General features: G+C 43.7%; 1 protein-coding gene and 1 non-coding gene across 2 annotated transcripts in view; one reads left to right on the top strand and one right to left on the bottom strand.

The window, feature by feature from the left end:
• EXOC3L2 (exocyst complex component 3 like 2) overlaps window positions 1–11797 on the bottom strand; it is a 136811-nt gene that overhangs the window by 121412 nt on the left and 3602 nt on the right. The gene's annotated exons all lie outside the window — the stretch shown is intronic.
• On the top strand, window positions 2458–2533 carry TRNAA-AGC (transfer RNA alanine (anticodon AGC)). The gene has a single exon. It is a non-coding gene; the product is annotated as a tRNA-Ala (tRNA).

Here is an 11797-nt window from a genome sequence, read left to right as displayed (position 1 = left end):
AGATGAGCCCGCACTTAAGCTGGCGACCTCGGGGTCTCAAACCTGGGTCCTCTGCATCCCAGTCCAACGCTCTATCCACTGCGCCACCGCCTGGTCAGGCAACATTTAGTTTTTTTTGTTTGTTTTTTTTTTTTCATTTTTCTGAAGCTGGAAACAGGGAGAGACAGTCAGACAGACTCCCGCATGCGCCCGACCGGGATCCACCCGGCACGCCCACCAGGGGCGGTGCTCTGCCCCCCAGGGGGCGATGCTCTGCCCATCCTGGGCGTCGCCATATTGCGACCAGAGCCACTCTAGCGCCTGAGTGGCCACAGAGCCATTCCCAGCGCCCGGGCCATCTTGGCTCCAATGGAGCCTTGGCTGCGGGAGGGGAAGAGAGAGACAGAGAGGAAAGCGCGGCGGAGGGGTGGAGAAGCAAATGGGCGCTTCTCCTATGTGCCCTGGCCGGGAATCGAACCCGGGTCCTCCGCACGCTAGGCCGACGCTCTACCGCTGAGCCAACCGGCCAGGGCCCTTAGTTTTAACATAATGAAGTAGAATGTCTTCTTGGGCATTATCCTTGTGAAAATATAATTTATATAATGCAGTAAATACACTAATACAGTAAAAGATATGATTGCATCAGAATTGGTCTACAATTTTGAAATAGAACATATTAAAACACTTATTTTAATCATAAAATTGCGTAAAACTTATTTAAATTCTATTCAGGCAAAAACTTGCGTTTGTAGCTCTTGCATTTGTGTACTTGTTGAGGACAATCTCTATTGATGCTCCATAAGTAGTCTGCTCATCACTAACAGCTCCAAGATTTTCAGGAAACTTATTAAAGTGACTGTTCAGGAAGTGACTCTTAACGCTCATGTTACATCCAATGTCACGGAAAGCCAACAGCATCCTTTGAACCAGAAGTTCATAGTTTTCTGCTTTTTTTGTTGCCAAGGAAGTTCTTTGTAACTGCCACAAAAGACTGCCATGCTGCTTTCTCCTCCTCATTCATCTTCCTGGCAAATTCTTCCTCATGTATAAGGGTTTGAATTTGAGGTCCATCGAATACACCTGCTTTTATCTTCTCGAAAGACAAGGCAGGAAAAGCAGAAATAATATGTTGAAAGCATTCACTTTCTCTATCAAAGCCTGAGCAAACTACTTCATTAAGCCAAGTTTGATGTGAAGTGGGGGGAAAATGATCCCGTCTCGGTTAACTACAGGTTCATTCATTTTGCATCCCTACTTCCAGAGCTTCACGTTTCGACCACTCCTTTTGTGTCCAATGTTTCTCCCGAGCTCAGCTGTCCCACAAACACAGAAAGCAAGGATACTTCATGAAACCTCTCTGTTGTCCTAGCAGAAAATTTACCACTTTAAGATCCACACAAATGATAAGTTATGCTCCTCATACTTCAGAAAGTCAAGGACAATTTTTTTTAAGTCATTCTTACTAAGTTATTCAATTTGGGTTGGCTAAACTGCTGAGGGGTTAATGACTGCTTGGCATCAGAAGAAGACCCTTCAGATTCTACAACCATTTTCTCATGCACCTTATCAAAATACACTCGATCACCATGTTCACTTTCTTCATCCTTAGAAGAAATAAAACCATTGAAAACTGGAACCGGGGCCCTGGCCGGTTGGCTCAGCGGTAGAGCGTCGGCCTGGTGTGCAGGAGTCCCGGGTTCCATTCCCAGCCAGGGCACACAGGAGAAGCGCCCATCTGCTTCTCCACCCCTCCCCCTCTCCTTCCTCTCTGTCTCTCTCTTCCCCTCCTGCAGCCGAGGCTCCATTGGAGCAAAGATGGCCCAAGCGCTGAGGATGGCTCTGTGGCCTCTACCTCAGGTGCTAGAATGGCTCTGGATGCAACAGAGCGACGCCCCAGAAGGGCAGAGCATTGCCCCCTGATGGGCATGCCGGGTGGATCCTGGTCGGGCGCATGCAGGAGTCTGTCTGCCTGCCTCCCCATTTCCAGTTTCAGAAAATAAAAAAATAAAAAAAAAAATTAAAAAAAAAAAGAAAGCTGGAACCGGGAGTGTCCAGAGTGTGAGATAGGTCATATTGCTGAAGGAATATTAGGATATGCAATCATATGCCATTTTTTCTTGCCGATGCCCTTTGTATGGAACAGACAGAAATAACAGTCACTGCTGTGGTCCTTAGGTTCACATCAAACCATGGGAATACCAAAAGGCGTTCCTTTGCATTTTTCTTTTGTCCAGTCACAAAGCATTTCCTCACAATTATGACACACAGTATGAGGAGCCCAATTCTTGTCTTGATCGCCAAGGGGAACTTGAAAATAGGCAATATATGCACGTGTCACAAATGATGAAATATTGCGCCTTTGACATTGAAGTGTGTAACAGCAACATATATAACAGAAGGTGTCAGGACTATTCTTACATTTACGCCTACTCGAAGAAGTCATGATTCAATCTTTAAACAAAATAAGAGGGTGTTTTGGCCCTGGCCGGTTGGCTCAGTGGTAGAGCGTCGGCCTAGCGTGCGGAAGACCCGGGTTCGATTCCCGGCCAGGGCACACAGGAGAAGCGCCCATTTGCTTCTCCACCCCTCCGCCGCGCCTTCCTCTCTGTCTCTCTCTTCCCCTCCCGCAGCCGAGGCTCCATTGGAGCAAAGATGGCCCAAGCGCTGAGGATGGCTCTGTGGCCTCTACCTCAGGCGCTAGAGTGGCTCTGGTCGCAACATGGTGACGCCCAGGATGGGCAGAGCATCGCCCCTGGTGGGCGTGCTGGGTGGATCCTGGTCGGGCGCATGCGGGAGTCTGTCTGACTGTCTCTCCCTGTTTCCAGCTTCAGAAAAATGCAAAAAAAAAAGAGGGTGTTTTTATCAGATAATAATTTTTACATTTAAAAACAACTACAATTATGTTGCCTGACCTGTGGTGGCGCAGTGGATTAAAGCGTCGACCTGGAATGCTGAGGTCGCCGGTTCAAAACCCTGGGATTACCTGGTCAAGGCACATGTGGGAGTTGATGCTTCCTGCTCCTCCCTTCCTCTCTCTCTCTCTCTCTCTCTCTCTCTCTCCCCTCCTTCTCTCCTCTCTAAAATGAATAAATAAAGTCTTTAAAAAAAAAAAAAAAAAACAACTACAATTATGTAAAAGTGATGTTTGTAAAACATTATTTGCCTTGTGGTTATGTTCAATCCAAGAGTCGTTGCCCTTTAACTCCAATTTAAAAACCAATGCATGCCATTAACTGTACCAAAAAGAAATTAAAATTGCATAAAAACTAGAGCATGAACCAAAAAATGAATTTCAGATTTGGAATCAGCGATGCAGAAATATATAGAAACAGTTCTAAAACCTCATGCAACAGAAAATGAAAAATAATTGGTCCCCAGTAATTTTAGAAACAGACAAGAAGGGAAAGAGATGAGAAGCATTATTAATTCTTTGTTGTGGCATCTTAGTTGTTCATTGATTGCTTTCTCATATGTGCTTTGACTGGGGTTCTACAGCAGAGCGAGTGACCCCTTGCTCAAGCCAGCTATCTTGGGCTCAAGTCAACGACCCCTGGGCTCAAGCCAATGACCATGGGGTCATGTCTATGATCCCACACTCAAGCCAGTGACCCTGCACTCAAACTGGTGGTGACCTTAAGGTTTCAAACTCAGGTCCTCCACATCCCAGTCCAACGCTCTAGCCACTGTGCCACCAGGCTGCCAGATACTGTCTTAATCAGGCAGTAATAAAAAGGCAATTTGGCCCTGGTGGGGTAGCTCAGTTAGTTTGAGCATCATCCTGATACACCAAGGTTGAGGGTTTATCCTGGGTCAGGGCCCATACAAGAATCAACCAATGAATCCATGGGTAGTTGGAACAAAAAATTGATGTTTCTCTCTTTATCTCTCAAATCAATTTTTAAAAATATGGCTCTACGTCAACCTGGAAATGCTGAGGTCGCCGGTTCGAAACCCTGGGCTTGCCTTGTCAAGGCACATATGGGAGTTGGTGCTTCCAGCTCCTCCCCCCTTCTCTCTCTCTGTCTCTCCTCCCTCTGTCTCTCACTCTCCTCTCTAAAATGAATAAATAAAAAAATTTTTAAAAAAGAAAAAAAAATATGACCCTAGTTTGTTGGCTCAGTGGATAGAGTGTCAGCTGGGGGGGGGGTATGGATGTCCCGGATTTGATTCCTGGTCAGGGCACACAAGAGAAGTGGCCATCTATTGATTCCTGGTCAGGGCACACAAGAGAAGTGACCATCTATTTCTCTTCCTCTTCGCCCCCCCCCCCCCAGCCAATGGCTTGATTAGTTCCTGCATCGGCCTGGGTGCTGAGGATAGCTCCATTGATTTGAACAGCGGCCCCAGAAGGGGTTGCAGGGTGGGGGAGGCTGAGGGCGGCACATGCAGGAGTCTGTCTCACTATCTCTCCTCTCACTTAAAAAAATTAAAAAGGCCTTGTGGTTTGGTGATTAAGTTGTGGAGTCTGGAACCAGAATGCCTGGGTCCAAATCCTCACCCCACTATCTACTTCTTGTATGACTTTGATCAAATTACTTAACTTCTCTGGTCTTCGTTTTTTTAATCTGGGAGATAGGAATAGTTAGGGCAGGGGTCGGGAACCTATGGCTCGCGAGCCAGATGTGGCTCTTTTGATGGCTACATCTGGCTCACAGACAAATCTTTAATTAAAAAAAATAATGTGGCCCTGGCCGGTTGGCTCAGTGGTAGACCGTCGGCCTGGCGTCCAGAAGTTCCAGGTTCGATTCCCGGCCAGGGCCACACAGGAGAAGTGCCCATCTGCTTCTCCCCCCCTCCCCCCCTCCTTCCTCTCTGTCTTTCTCTTCCCCTCCCGCAGCCAAGGCTCCATTGGAGCAAAGATGGCCCGGGCGCTGGGGATGGCTCCTTGGCCTCTGCCCCAGGTGCTAGAGTGGCTCTAGTCTCAGCAGAGCGACGCCCTGGAGGGGCAGAGCATCGCCCCCTGGTGGGCAGAGCGTCGCCCCTGGTGGGCGTGCCGGGTGGATCCCGGTCGGGCGCATGCGGGAGTCTGTCTGACTGTCTCTCCCCATTTCCAGCTTCAGAAAGAAAAAAACAAAACAAATACCAAAAAAAAAAAAACACAAACCACTTACTCATTTCTATTTATTTATTAATTTATTTACTTTTTACAGAGACAGAGAGTGAGTCAGAGAGAGGGATAGACAGGAACGGAGAGAGATGAGATGTGTCAATCATTAGTTTTTCTTTCTTTTTCTTTTTTAGGTTTATTTTTATTGGAGAGAGAGAGAAGGAGAGAGAGAGAGAGAGAGGAGGGGAGGAGCAGGAAGCATCAACTCTTCTATGTGCCTTGACCAGGCAAGCCCAGGGTTTCGAGCTGGCGACCTCAGCATTCCAGGTCGACACTTTATCCACTGCGCCACCACAGGTCAGGCAATCATTAGTTTTTCATTGCGCGTTGCAACACCTTAGTTGTTCATTGACTGCTTTCTCATATGTGCCTTGACCGTGGGGCTACAGCACATCGAGTAACCCCTTGCTCAAGCCAGCGACCTTGGGTCCAAGCTGGTGAACTTTGCTTAAACCAGATGAGCCTGTGCTCAAGCTGGCGACTCAGGGTTTCGAACCTGGGTCCTCCGCATCCCAGTCCAATGCTCTATCCACTGTGCCACCGCCTGGTCAGGCCCCCATTTCTATTTATTAAGGAGAACTTCAAACAAATACCAAAGCTGAGAGAATAAGAGAATGAGGCTCCACATTCACTAAGCTTCATAATCTTCAACTCAGGGCCGATCTTGTCTCCTCCATAGCCCAGCCACTTCCCCTCCCACCAGTCAATCATTTTGAAAAAAATTCTAGACATATCATTTCATACATATTTCAGAAGGTATCTCTTAAAGACTCAGTAAAAACATAACCATGGCCTCACCAGGCAGTGGTGCAGTGGATAGAGCGTCAGACTGCGACATGGAGGACTCAGGTTCGAAACCCTGAGGTCGCCAGCTTGAGCGCGGGCTCATCTGGCTTGAATGCGGGCTCACCACCTTGAGCACAGGGTAGCCGGCTTGAGCATGGGATCATAGATATGACCCCGTGGTTGCTGGCTTAAGCCCAAAGGTTGCTGGCTTGAGTCCAAGGCTACTGGCTTGAGCCTAAGGCCGCTGGCTTGAGCAAGGGGTCGCTCACTCTGCTGTAGCCCTCAGGTCAAGGCACATATGAGAAAGCAATCAATGAACAACTAAGGTGCCGCAACAAAGAATTGATGCTTCTCATCTCTCTCCCTTCCTGCCTTTCCCTCTCTCTGTCTTTCTCTTGGTTTCCCTCTCTCTCTCTCTCTCTCTCTCTCTCTCTCTCTCTCTCACACACACACACACACACACACACACACACACACAGAACAACAACAAAAAAACCCATAACCATAGCCTGACCTATGGTGGCACAACGGATAAAGTGTAGCCCTGGAACACTGAGGTCGCTGGTTCAAAATCCTGGGCTTGCCTGGTCAAGGCACATATAGGAGTTGATGCTTCCAGCTCCTCCCCCTTCTCTCTAAAACTGAATAAATAAAATCTTTAAAAATTCCATACCCACAATATCATTAATACACCTCAAAAATAATACTAAATAACTGCTTAATATCACCAACGTTCCAGGCAGTGTTGGAATGTGAAAGCAGTGACTTCTGTCTCCTTGTTTCCTTGGTCCCCTTTGCCTCACATGGCAAAAAGGATTTTGCAAATGTGATTAAATTAAGGATCTGGAGGAGAGGAGATCATCAGATTTTTTTCTTTTTACAGGGACAGAGAGAGAGTCAGAGAGAGGGATACATAGGGACAGACAGACAGGAACGGAGAGAAATGAGAAGCATCAATCATCAGTTTTTCGTTGCGGCACCTTAGTTGTTCATTGATTGCTTTCTCATATGTGCCTTGACCACGGGCCTTCAGCAGACCGAGTAACCCCTTGCTCGAGCCAGCGACCTTGGGCTCAAGCTGGTGAGCTTTTTGCTCAAACCAGATGAGCCCGCGCTTAAGCTGGCGACCTCGGGGTTTCGAACCTGGGTCCTCCACATCCCAGTCCGACGCTCTATCCACTGCGCCAGCGCATGGTCAGGCTCATCCCAGATTATTGAGGTGGGTCTAGTGCGGTTTTTCCCAACGTGGGGCCCACGCCCCACAGGGGGGCAATTCGATAGTTAAGGGGGGCAATTTGAAAATGGACTCGACACGACTTTAACTCTTTCGCCCCGGGCCATTTAAATGCAATGCTAGATATCGGTGCCAAATTTAACAAAAAATGCAATTCTTAAATAATTGCGGTAAATAATTATTAAGTATGATTTCGTTTGACGAGACCAAAATATCAACTGGGTGATTGGCGTCGTCAAGTAAACTTCGTCCTGGGTTCACCGCAGAGCGTGCCGTCTGCCGCGGGGAACCCCGGACGTTTTAAAAACTCGCGAAACAACGCAGTTATTCTCACCTAAGTGGCCCATCGCAACTTCTGTAGTGTTTCACATCATTCAGTTGGTGTTAATTTGAAATAAGTGTCAGTCAAAACTGTTGTAAAAGCTCGTTGATTTAATAAATATACATATATATATTGCATAGATATAATTGGTAAGTATTTGATTTTATTTTTATCAATATTAAACTCTTTATTAAGTACTTCTTGCATTGGGGCTAGAAAGCAATAATATTTCATAAATATTATTGGGGCTATAATAGTGCATGCACGACAATTTTAATTTTAGAAGCATAACTTTCCAGAAAATTTTGTCAAGTGGAAAAAATATAGATACCTTTTGATTTGCGGTGGTAGTGTAGTAAATGTGTTATATACATTTAAATAAATATGCATTTTTAGTATACGTTTACTCTATGTCACATTGAATATATTTTAACACATATTTTAATATTAGTTTTTAATTGATCTTATTTTTATTATAGCCCATAGTAAAATGAGTGGTGCAAGCAAGAAAAAAACTCGTCAATATTCGGAGGAATATTTAAAATTTGGTTTCATACCCACTGTTCAAGATGAGTGGACTCCTTTTTGTCTTTTATGCCAGCAATGCTTGACCAATGAATCAATGAAACGAGGTCGTCTTGAGACGCATTTGAAGGCGAAACATAGTGCTCATATTAATTCAGATTTGAGTTACTTTAAAACTTTAAAGAAAAATTTTGAAAAAAGAACAACATTAAAGTCTCTATTTACTGCTCATACTTCAACTAATAATCGTGTTCTTGAGGCTAGTTATCAAATTTCTTTATTCATCGCTAAAACTAGAGAAAATCATACTATAGGAGAGAATTTAATAAAACCATCAATATCAGCATTTCTTAAAACGGTTCTTGAAAAAGATGACAAAGATGTAAAAGCTATGCCACTCAGTAACAATTCTGTTAGCAGAAGAATAGATGAAATGAGTGAGGATATTGAAAAACAACTTATTGAAAAGCTGAAAACAAGAAAATTTTCCTTGCAAATGGATGAATCAGCTTTGAGAGACAGTGAGGCAGTATTGATAACTTACGTAAGATATATTGATAAAGGACATCTTGCTGAAGAAATGTTGTTCTGTAAAAGATTAAAAAGCACCACTACCTCCAAAGATATATATAATAAGCTAAAAAACTACTTAGATGTCAATGATATACCAATGAAAAATATAACATCTTGTGCCGCAGATGGTGCTCCCAATATGATGGGCAAGAAAAATGGCTGCTTAAAATTGATGAAAGATGCGAATCCAGAAATGATTCTTGTGCATTGTGTTATTCATAGGGAAAACTTGGTAGCTAAAAACATCTCGCCTGTTCTGAATGAAGTATTACATACAGTAATAAAGTGTGTTAATGCTATTAAAGCTAGTGCCAAATGTGAGCGTCTTTTCAAGCTATTTTGTGAAGAACAAAATGAAGACCATGTGAGACTTTTACTTCATACTGAAGTAAGATGGCTATCTAAAGGAAACTGTTTGAAAAGATTTATGGAACTGTTTGATACTTATAAGCGACAAACCTGAAATGAAGTATCTGTTAACAATAGATGGCAAAGCATTTGTGAGTTATTTAGCGATATCTTTGAAAAACTAAATATATTAAATAAGCAACTTCAAGGAACAAATAAAACTCTTGTGGATGCAAAAGCAAAGATATTTGGTTTCATTACCAATATTGAGTTATGTCAGAAACATATTAACAACAAAAACTTTAAACAGTTTCATTGGCTCCAAAAATGTGAAGTAACTGATACCGCTTTACTTGTTATTGTCAATCATTTGAATATTCTATCGGCTGATTTAAAAAGAAACATTTTCTGATTTAAAACAAATTGATTTCCCAACATGGATGATGCAGCCAATGTTAGTGGATTTGTCTGATATATCAAATATGCAGTATCAAGAAGAACTCGCAGAATTGCAAAATGATGAGTCAGTTAAAGCTTTATTTAATATCAAAGGAGCGATGGCATGGCTTTGTGAGGAAACAGAAATCAAATACCCAAATTCAACCAAATGTGCAAGAAAACTATTGCTACCGTTTCCATTTTCATTTTTAGCTGAATGTGGATTTAGTGCTGTAAATGATTTACTGGTAAAAAAAAGAAATCGGCTGGATATAACACAACGTGGAGACTTGAGACTAAAGCTAACCAAATTGGAACCTAATATAAAATCTCTGTGCAGCGAGCATCAAGTGCAAGGATCACACTAAATTAAAATAATAAATTAATATAGAAAAATCTGTATTAAAATTATTTGGAATTTAAATTTCTGTTTTTCATTATATGTTTTGAAATTTTACTGTGTTTTGTTAACAATTTCATAGTGATTTCTTCCTAGAACCTATCATTTATGTTTATTAAGTGAACAAATCAATTTTTTTAAATATTTTTTTTAATTTTATTTATTCATTTTTAGAGAGGAGAGAGAGAGACAGAGAGAGAGAAGGGGGAGGAGCTGGAAGCATCAACTCCCATATGTGCCTTGACCAGGCAAGCCCAGGGTTTTGAACCGGCGACCTCAGCATTTCCAGGTCAACGCTTTATTCACTGCGCCACCACAGGTCAGGCCACAAATCAATTTTTTAATGTTAAAAATTATGTATGTTACATAGGAGGGGACATAAAAATTTTAGAAAGGTTAAGCACAAAAAAGGTTGGAAAACACTGGTCTAGTGTAATCACAGGATCCTTGTAAGTGAAAGAGGGAGCCAGAGATGTGACGATGGAAGCAAGAAATGGTAGATGCAAGCTCTGCCTTTTGTTTTGTTTTGGGTTTTTCTTTTTGTATTTTTCCAAAGCCAGAAACAGGGAGGCAGTCAGAGTCCCGCATGCGCTCGACCGGGATCCACCCGGCGCACCCACCAAGGGGTGATGCTCTGCCCATCCTAGGCGTCGCTCTGTTGAGACCAGACCCACTCTAGTGCCTGAGGCAGAGGCCACAGAGCCATCCTCAGCGCAGGGGCCAACTTTGCTCCAATGGAGCCTTGGCTGCGGGAGAGGAAGAGAGAGACAGAGAGGAAGGAGAGGGGGGAAAGTGGAGAAGCAGATGGGTGCCTCTCCTGTGTGCCCTGGCCGGGAATTGAACCCGGGACTCCTGCACGCCAGGCCTACGCTCTACCACTGAGCCAACCAGCCTGGGCCACAAGCTCTGCCTTTGAAGATGGAAGGGGGCCATGAGCCAAGGAATGCAGGCAGCTATCAGAAGCTGGAAAAGACAATAATTGGGCTTTTTTAGTCATTAGGGGCTAGTGTGACTAAGAAACTGAATCCTTAATTTTTAGTTAATTTTAATTAATGTAAATTTAAATAGTTACAAGGTTGGTGATTAAATTGGACAGCAAAAGCAATGACAATGAAGTAGCTTTATTTGTCAAAAACTATACAGAAGAAATAGCTGCACATGCTTTGTCAAAAGTCTTTAAGGAGCCTGACCTGTGGTGGCACAGTGGATAAAGCAATGATCTGGAATGCTGAGGCCACCAGTTTGAAACTGAGGCTTGCCCAGTCAAGGCACATACGAGATGCAACTACTATGAGTTGATGCTGCTCCTCCCCTCCACTTCTCTCTCTCCTCTCTGAAATCAATTAAATTAAATCTTTTAAAAAAATCTTTAAGAAGTTTATGAAATAAAGAAATGGGGCCTGACCTGTGGTGGCACAGTGGATAAAGCGTCGACCTGGAAATGCTGAAGTCACTGGTTTGAAACCCTGGGCTTGCCTGGTCAAGGCACATATGGGAGTTGATGCTTCCAGCTCCTCCCCCCCTTCTCTCTCTCTGTCTCTCCTCTCTCTCTCTCTCTCTCTCTCTCTCTCTCTCTCTCTGTCTCTCCCTCTCCTCTCTAAAATGAATAAAATAAAATAAAGAAATGGGGCAGAAGCAAAGGAAAATCACTCTTCAGAGTCATACCCTCAACAAGGCCACATGGATTTCTGGTAGATGAAGCCCTGTTGGAGAAGATCTCATTATAATGTCAACATGCAGGAGGGAAATTAATCCATGAGTTAGAACCAGCAGACACAAGAAATTACAGAAGTGATGGCCGCAAATGTCAGATGATTGAATTATCAGATATATACTACACAATCACTGTGCTTAAAATGCTTAAAGACAGCCCTGGCCAGATAGCTGGGTTGGTTGGACTGTTGTCCTGAAGTGCAGACGTTGCTGGTTCGATCCCCAACCAGGGCACATACACAAACAGCTCAACATTCCTGTCTCAATCTCCCCCTCTCCCTTCCTCTCTCGCTGGAATCAATAAATAAAAAAATTTAAAAAACGCGTAATGACATAAAAGAATCTAAAATATGAAAAAAGATCAAGGCACTA

Source organism: Saccopteryx bilineata, chromosome 3, assembly GCF_036850765.1.
Source record: "Saccopteryx bilineata isolate mSacBil1 chromosome 3, mSacBil1_pri_phased_curated, whole genome shotgun sequence".
Taxonomy (NCBI): domain Eukaryota; kingdom Metazoa; phylum Chordata; class Mammalia; order Chiroptera; family Emballonuridae; genus Saccopteryx; species Saccopteryx bilineata.
This window is presented reverse-complemented; position numbering and strand designations above follow the sequence as displayed.